General features: G+C 39.2%; 1 long non-coding RNA gene across 1 annotated transcript; it reads right to left on the bottom strand.

Annotated features, from left to right (window-relative positions):
* Positions 1-1472: 1472 nt before the first annotated feature.
* Positions 1473-2377, bottom strand: LOC145867078 (uncharacterized). The gene is made up of 2 exons (XR_014383210.1): positions 2201-2377; positions 1473-1802 (listed from the first exon to the last, which is right to left on the bottom strand). It is a non-coding gene; the product is annotated as an uncharacterized LOC145867078 (long non-coding RNA).
* Positions 2378-9644: the final 7267 nt, after the last annotated feature.

Below are 9644 nucleotides of genomic sequence, written 5' to 3'. Positions count from 1 at the left end.
ACTAGGAGAGAGGGATACCCCTACACAGAACTGAACTGGATCAAAGATGGCGGACAGAAACACTAGGAGAGAGGGGTACCCCTACACAGAACTGAACTGGATCAAAGATGGCGGACAGAAATACTAGGATGGAAGCAAATGTAAGGGATTATAACGTCATAACGAATCATGCAGAAACATGTACAGTTGACAGTAATGTTAGTTCATGTAGAGACAAACGATTATGCTTTTTTTTAATCATAAAGTTAATTTACGAAAATCGCGATTTAGCAAGCTAGCTGACTAGCTAACATTAGCCAACTAGCTGACTAGCTAACATTAGCCAGCTTGCTGACTAGCTAACATTAGCTAACATTAGCCAGCTAGCTGACTAGCTAACATTAGCCAGCTAGCTGACTAGCTAACATTAACCAGCTAGCTGACTAGCTAACAATAGCTAGCTAGCTAACATTAGCCAGCTAGCTGACTAGCTAACTTTAGCCAGCTAGCTGACTAGCTAACATTAGCCAGCTAGCTGACTAGCTAACATTAGCCAGCTAGCTGGCTAGCTTTATGGGTGTTGTGACATGAGTATGAAATTGTCATTCTGGTTGATTTAGGGACTCCTGAAACAACCAGCAAACCAGGCTGTCGTTTTGTGAAACAGTGGATGTATAGAATCTAGCTAGCTGAAGAATTTACTGAAAATTGAATGTACAATTGTGTAAGCTTGCCTTGCTGATATTTGCCATGCAGATAGATGAAATAACGTAGCTAGCTATGTTCTTGCTTATTGTTCAGTGGATGATTAAAATACCTGTATGCCTATGGATGTGTAGCTAGCTATCTAGCCGATCTGTGTATGGACCCAAACGTTTGGTATACATATTAGTTCAGAACCTATGAACCTCAGCTATCATAGCCAGTTGTATCAACTTCAAAACAGCCTGAATGACATTAATGAAGCCTATGGATTGAGTAGAATATAATATCATGTTGTACCAAGGATGCAAGTCGTATATACTTGTAGTTATTACCATGCATGAGATCCCCACATTGTAGCCTGTACATTTAACATATTCACTGATGATGTACTCTACCTTGGCAAATAAAGGTGCAGTTTAGGTATGAATGTCTTTGAGATTATTTTTCAGTCATATCCAATACCAGGAGTATCAAATTCCAGTCTTTGAATGACGCTGTGTCTGCATGTATGTATTACAATTATACACTTCAACAGTGTTTACCAATCTTGGTCCTGGGACATCAATGGTTACACATTGTAACTAATAGACTAGAAACAGGATTTAACTAGTTAATTCATATATACAGAAATATAATGTTAAAAAACAGTACACTACACTTCCTATGCATCATGTAAATACTCTAACACTGGTTCATCTCAACATCTAATGCCCTTCATCTGCATTGATCTGATAAACACAGGATAGGTGGAGTATTTCATCACATTACACTTCATTTCAACCAGTAGAGAATGTGAAACGCTTTATTGAAAAGCTCATTATCCAAGTGTTATAAATACAAGTTTAATCTGTACTTCAATGCACATCTGTTGTGCATTATAAAAACAGAGGAAGAAAGAGGAGGTGGTGAGAGAGGTGTAAAAGACAGAAAGGGAAAGAGGTAAGCACATAGGAGCAGGGAAGGCAGCACATGATTAATGAATCACAGTGCTACATAAATATTCTCTCAGTTCATCACAATTACATAATAGTGTCTCTCGTTGACCCAAAGGTTCTTAAAAGCAGGTGAGGTGGTGATGATGGGACTGGGGGTTGGCATCCTCTCACATCAAAACATACCTGCAGACGAGAGACAGATGGAGAGAGAGAGAGCATGTTTAAACCTTGTGTTTTTATTTTTTATTCTAACATTGTTAGTCATCAATCAGGAGGTGAAATGTAAAACTGACCTTGGATCATTAACTCTGGGACTACTGCATCTCTATCTGTATTTCAATGTAAAGCATCTCTTTAATAATACTTCCTGTATAATATAAACTGACCTGGGATCATTAACTCTGGGACTACTGCATCTCTGTCTGTATTTCAATGTAAAGCATCTCTTTAATAATACTTCCTGTATAATATAAACTGACCTGGGATCATTCACTCTGGGACTACTGCATCTCTGTCTGTATTTCAATGTAAAGCATCTCTTTAATAATACTTCCTGTTGACCTGACCAAGTGACCTCTCACCTCTGATCATGCTGTGCCCTCTATGTAGCCAGTTCAGATGCAGGAGGGGTTCGTCGACACAGCTGATATAACCTAGAGGATTTAGGGAGAAGAGGAGAGAGGGATGAAGTGAAGGAGAGAGACTGTTATTGAGAAAATAAGGTAGTTAAAGCGACAGTGTTCAACAGGAATCTGTGTGTGGCCTCACCTGGTGTCCACACCACACTAAGTGGCTGCAGAGTACTTTATGCTGAAAAACATGAATGGACACATGAGGACAAACAATATAGCGTAGTTATAGAAATAATGAAGTGTCTTACTATTCTCCATGGTTGGCCCTCTTGCCTATTCTTTGAAGGTGGAAGGAGCCACAGTTATACACCTGAGCCTGTTTACTGCACAACACAATCCATCAATCAGATTGATTCATGAGTGTGTAGGTGTGGGTTATAGGGTGTCTAATTGTTCTACATTTTTTCAATATGGGTGATTTAAAATAGCCTGTTTTGTTTTTGCACAGACATCACACCCTTACCTAAACAGCACCCTCACCTGAGAAGTAGAAATCAAAGGGAGAGAAACTGTGAATTGAATAACTGCAGTTGACATAGCTAAGTAAATGGAAGAATACTCTTATTGCAATGTGAATGGCTCTTAAAAGAGCTTTTGGTTGTGCATAGTGACGTCTATGGTGTTGTCAGGGAACAGCACCCTCTTTGAAGAAGTAGGAGGTGAAGATCTCCTGCACACGGATTGGCTCTCTTGCTGCGTTGTTGGACCCCATCCTTGAAACATCCTGCAGAGCAGCAGACTCCTCCTCTGGCACACGGCGACGAGCTGCAGATCCCCTCCTGGTCCTCGTGTCCATCCTCATGAAGTTACGCAGGACACAGGTAGCCTTCACACACCTGAATTCATGTAACAGTTGTTAAAGTACTGTGTGAATTTCCCCAAGTTCATATATTAATATGGCATGTTGATTTGTTATTATGCATGTCTGCATCCTGGGAGTAGGGGAGTGTGTACTTACGTTTTGCCCTGCATGCTCGTGCTCAAATCATTTTGATGCACTATGAGAGGTAGGCACGCTTTTTCTGTCATCTTCAGAAAAGTTTAATTATTTTAAGCACAAAGTCATACACAGTGTTTTGTTCATGAATAATGTTGTATATTTAGAGGTTACTCATAAGTGGATGGTATTGTTAAGATGCTCTTGTAATTGTACTTTTTAGGATGATATCAACATTCTGAATTCAACATGTGGTTAATAGCTAAGGTATTAGCAGGCTATTGTATGTGTGCTCCTCGAATGATCCCAGTCCCTTGTATTGTGCATCTGTTGTAGAAAGAGGTGACGATTCGCAGAACATATCTGCTCTACAAATGTTTTATTTTCTTTTGGATGCAGAGAGTGAATTCTGCTTAATTAAAACGCCCTGATCTCCAAATTCCACGTCTATCAACCACACACAACGCAGTTACAGAGGTGCAGCACCGGTTACACTATTTACACACAAACATCTGCCACAATAGTAATCATATAGACTGCACAAGCACCAGAAACGCTGTTGTTTTGACAAGTAGCAATAAATCACTGATATCGATTAGGGGGGAAATCAGGTTGTACGTGCTGTTGAAACTAACAACTAAACAAAACACATGGAAATGGAGATATATTTTACCTCACTGGTTAGAGGACAACCTGCAGAAGACAGTCAGCTACATTTTGGAGTGATGCATTTAAATGTCGGGGTCGCTAAACAAAGGAACACAACACTTATTTGTCATAACTCATCGATATCACGATGAGATCAATTGTGCGAGAGGAGGGAGATGAGGTTGCACGTCCTGTTAAAACTAACAGCTCAAAAACCACACGGAATCTGGGAATAATGTGTACATCACTGGTTAGAGGACAACTGGTAGAAAACAGCTAGCTACATTTTGAAGTGATGCATTTTGATTCAAGTGGGTCGCCAACGTGATAAGTGGAACACAACTCTTCTTTTGTTAGTCACTTTTTGTTATATCACATAAATAGTAACTCTTCCATTTCAGAGACTGGATTTTCCCCCTGAGGCTAATATCCATATCATGCTGAAATCAATAGAACAGGGGACAAACGTTTAGGTTCTACATTGTGACACTATTAAAATACTCCTACTACAATGTTAAAACATTCTACATTGTGACATTATTTCATTATCATGAAACAACTCCTTCATGTAGTTTCTGATGTTTGATCAGATAACTTTTATCAGAGTATGTCTTCCCACATTGAGTACAGCTATAAGGATTATGTCCTGTGTGTGTTCTCTGGTGCAAAGTCAGCTGGCTAGATGTAGTAAAACTCTTCCCACATTGACTACAGTTATAAGGTTTCTCTCCTGTGTGTGTTCTCTGGTGTGTCGTCAGACATCCAGATGTACCAAAACTCTTCCCACATTGATCACATTTAAAACCTTTTCTCTCCTGTGTGTGTTCTCTGGTGTACTATCAGGCTGTTTAGCTGATTAAAACTCTTCCCACATTGATTACAGGTTTCTCTCCTGTGTGTATTCTCTGATGTGATTTCAGGGTTTGTAGCTGAATAAAACTCTTCCCACATTGACTACAGCTATAAGGTTTCTCTCCTGTGTGTCCCCGCTGGTGTACTATCCGGTTGCTTAGCTGAGTAAAACTCTTCCCACATTGATCACAGCCATAAGGTTTCTCTCCAGAGTGTATTCTCTGGTGTGATTTCAGGGTTTGTAGCAGAATAAATCTCTTCCCACATTGATCACAGCCGTAAGATTTCTCTCCTGTGTGTGTTCTCTGGTGTATTGTTAGATAGCTAGATGTAGTAAAACTCTTCCCACATTGATCACAGCTATAAGATTTCTCTCCTGTGTGAATTCTTTGATGTATTTTAAGGTTTGATGAAGAGTTGAATCTTTTCCCACAGTCAGAGCAGCAGAGAGTTCTCTTCCCTGTGGGTCTCTGCTGGTGTTTCTTGAGGTGTTCTGATCTGGAGAGACTCTTCTCTGCCTCTTCAGCATCATGATGTTGTTGAGGCTCCCCAGAGGATCCACGATAGTCACGTCTCTCTCCTGTGTGAACAACAAAGTCAGACAGATGGTTAAAGGCCCACAACAGCAGAAATCCACTATTTATTTGAGGTAAAGGGTGATGTCCAGAGCGTACCCATGAAACTGTACAACAATTGTCATCTGTTAAATTTGAAAATTAAGACAGTCAAGATAGCAACAATAGTCATATTTTGTCTTGTTTTCACATTCGTAGTAACATCGATGATTGTAGGCTAGAAATAAGTTATTCATGTTGTTGAACCTCTAAGCAGTGTGCCAGACGACTTTTGGTCTCCAATATAGGCCCCTTTCTGTGTTTGCTAAAATTGCGGCACGAGGGCAATTTGATTGCAGAAACTCCTCCCTGCTAATGAGGAAACCACTAGTTATGGATGTACTATATCTGCCTGGAGCAAAAATGGTGAGCAAAGATTTTAGTTTTTCACAATGTATTCTGAATGTGAATGGGGGAAACTCAGGGGAGTAACCTCCATTTCCAGGTTGCTTATGAGTACATTTCACACTACTTTGGATTATAATTGTAAGGATATTTGAATGTCCTGTTTAATATAATGCTTGCTAAAGCATTAAGAATTATGTGTAAATAATAATTGTTATGCTTTTTGTGAACGTTTATCGTGAGTAATTTAGTAAAATGTTAGCGAATTCCCCGGAAGTTTGCGGGGGGTATGCTAGTTCTGAACGTCACATGCTAATGTAAAAAGCTGGTTTTTGATATAAATATGAACTTGATTGAACAAAACATGCATGTATTGTATAACATAATGTCCTAGGGTTGTCATCTGATGAAGATCATCAAAGGTGAGTGCTGCATTTAGCTGTCTTCTGGGTTTTGGTGACATTATATGCTGGCTTGAAAAATGGGTGTCTGATTATTTCTGGCTTGGTACTCTGCTGACATAATCTAATGTTTTGCTTTCGTTGTAAAGCCTTTTTGAAATCGGACAGTGTGGTTAGATTAACGAGAGTCTTGTCTTTAAATAGCTGTAAAATAGTCATATGTTTGAGAAATTGAAGTAATAGGATTTTTAACGTTTTGAAAATCGCGCCACAGGCTGCCAGTGGCTGTTACGCAAGCGTCCCACCTAGCCCATAGAGGTTAACCTCTATGGGCTTTTTACATGCTAATGTAAAAAGCTGGTTTTTGATATAAATATGAACTTGATTGAACAAAACATGCATGTATTGTATAACATAATGTCCTAGGAGTGTCATCTGATGAAGATTATCAAAGGTTAGTGCTGCATTTAGCTGTGGTTTTGGTTTTTGTGACATATCAAACGCTGTTTAAAATCAATTTTTATGCTACTTTTCTCGTAAAATAGCGATAATATTACAACCGGGCAACGTTGTATTCATTCAAAGGCTGAAAGAAAAAAAAATGGAATTCTCGTGAACGCGCATCTCAGTCTCACTGTCCCCAGGCTGACTGATCACAAACAGAGCTGCTGTACATTGCCCAGAGACAGCAGACACCCCATTCCACTTTCTGGTGGCTTTAGAGAGCAAATGGAAGCCTTAGAAAGTGTCACGTTACAGCACAGATGCTGTAATGTCGATAGAGATGCAGAAGGACAACAAATTATCAGACAGGGCCTTCCTGTATGGAATCTTCTCAGGTTTTTGCCTGCCATATGAGTTCTGTTATACTCACAGACACCATTCAAACAGTTTTAGAAACTTTAGAGTGTTTTCTATCCAAATCTACTAATTATATGCATATTCTAGTTTCTGGGCAGGAGTAGTAACCAGATTAAATCGGGTACGTTTTTTATCCGGACGTGAAAATACTGCCCCCTATCCCAAACAGGGTAAACTATCATTATAACATCATGGATGAATTCTAGAATATACTATATAGCCTAGAAACCTGGTTGAACTATCATTATGACCTCATGGATGGCAAGTCCTTGTATTCATAGTGTAGTGAATTCAGGGGGAGGTCCTGAGCTGAACTCAAACCTGGGTCCAGTGACTGTCAAGCCAACACCTTATAACTGTTACGCCAAGATGTCTGAACTTCTTGACGAGGTCCCTATGAATTTGAGAGTGGTTACATTTCTCCTTCCCCCATCCCTCAGCTGTTTACCAAACCAAGTCTCTGGGCAGCCATTTTGTTTCTGTTTTAAAACTAGGTTGCCCCTTTAAAAAAGCCACACAATCAATCAACCAATCTGCAGTTCAACCAATAACAAAGCTGTAATTCCACCACTGTTTTGGTTATAAGATGATTATGGGTCTGGAGAAATGTAACTACTCTCAAATGCATAGACTGACCTATGGATGCAAGGACTGACCATCCATGATGTCAACATTATAGTTTTAACCATGTTGAGGGTATACAGTGTTGATTACATTGTTTCTAAACATTGGAGTAAAAAAAGTTTCTTTGGGGGTTCTGATGGGGTACAACAGTTGAACTAAGCTCATGAGGCATGTGTTATATTCTTCAAGAATCAATGGCTATAAATTAATAATTATAAAGTCACAATATGGATGTAGCAGTTGCAGATTTCCCCTTTAACACCACACATCAGTTCAACAACTGCAGAGTTTGTGCCTCTGTATTTAAGACAGTACTTACTAGTGTTTATCAGGGCCCGTTCATCGTTAAAACCATTGGATGCCTTATCATGCCTTTGGGAAACCGGGCCCAGATATACAGTTTCCTCCTCTTCTTCCTTTTTCGATGTGACAGTCATCTCCCCCTCTTCCACTCCATAAACTGCATCTTCCTCCTCTTCTTTTACTGTAACATCCTCCTCCTCTTTCACTCTGAACGCGTCTTCCTCTTCTTTTACTGAAACGTCTTTCTCTTCTTCTTTCACGGTAACAGCCTCACCCTCCACTTGTTTTTGTATTGTAACATCTTTCTCTTCCTCCTCCTCTTTGACGAGAGTTTCTTTCTCCGTCCAGCAGACCTCCTCTTTAACAGGAGGAGAGTAGCTCAGTGACCACATGGTCGGAGATGTTAGCTAGCTAGGCTAATGCTAACTTAACCAGCCCGCTAGCTGAATAATAACAACAACACCGTAAATATGAAATTAAAACGGATAAGTAACTAGACGACCGAAGTGGGTTTAAAACACAGTGGCTAATATACACGAACGCGTCTAAAGAGCTTTATTGGTTCGGCTATTTTGTCTAGCAAGCTACCGAGGTGGCTGAATAACTGTTGTTGCTGTTGAACGAAGCGTTTCGTCCACTACATTATACGTCACACTAACAGCATTACCTTAAATTCCCACACCGCCATCTGCTGACTGGAGTGGGTAACGCAGTTGAGTAAAATGTATATTATAATGTTCAGACAAAAAGTTAAACGGTAGGAACTTCCTGAATTGGAATTACCCCTCTACACATGTACTGCACTGGAATTATCCCATTGGCTGGCAGAAACGTGCAGTTTCGTTTTTATTGGGCCATCAAAGCTGTGTCAGGGATTTTTGTGATTGGTTCCATTTCAGTCACATGTGCATAAGGGAGAGGTGGCGTCTGATGTCTGCAGGTCAATGCAACTGAGAAATATGATCCTTGTAACTATTCTCTGTGAATATCAGCAGTGGGAATGATTGTGAAATATGATCCTTGTAATTATTCTCTGTGAATATCAGCAGTGGTAATGATTGTGAAATATGATCCTTGTAATTATTCTCTGTGAATATCAGCAGTGGTAATGATTGTGAAATATGATCCTTGTAATTATTCTCTGTGAATATCAGCAGTGGGAATGATTGTGAAATATGATCCTTGTAATTATTCTCTGTGAATATCAGCAGTGGGAATGATTGTGAAATATGATCCTTGTAATTATTCTCTGTGAATATCAGCAGTGGTAATGATTGTGAAATATGATCCTTGTAATTATTCTCTGTGAATATCAGCAGTGGTAATGATTGTGAAATATTTAGTTCATTTCATCAGAGCAACATGATAATTAATGATTTCTGAACAACCATTTTTTATTTAATGTCTATTAAGAATATCTGATCAACTTTATTTCACTTGGTGATGTTTCATTATAGAGAACATGACAATACATGACATCTACAGTGGTGATGTTTCATTATAGAGAACATAACATAACAATACATGACATCTACAGTGGTGATGTTTCATTATAGAGAACATGACAATACATGACATCTACAGTGGTGATGTGTCATTATAGAGAACATGACAATACAATACATGACATCTACAGTGGTGATGTTTCATTATAGAGAACATAACAATACATGACATCTACAGTGGTGATGTTTCATTATAGAGAACATGACAATACATGACATCTACAGTGGTGATGTTTCATTATAGAGAACATAACAATACATGACATCTACAGTGGTGATGTTTCATTATAGAGAACATGACAT

Source organism: Salmo salar, unplaced genomic scaffold (assembly GCF_965601325.2).
Source record: "Salmo salar unplaced genomic scaffold, fSalSal1 ptg000177l, whole genome shotgun sequence".
Classification (NCBI taxonomy): Eukaryota; Metazoa; Chordata; class Actinopteri; order Salmoniformes; family Salmonidae; genus Salmo; species Salmo salar.
The sequence above is the reverse complement of the archived record's forward strand: the minus strand, read 5'-3'. Positions and strand labels throughout refer to the sequence as shown.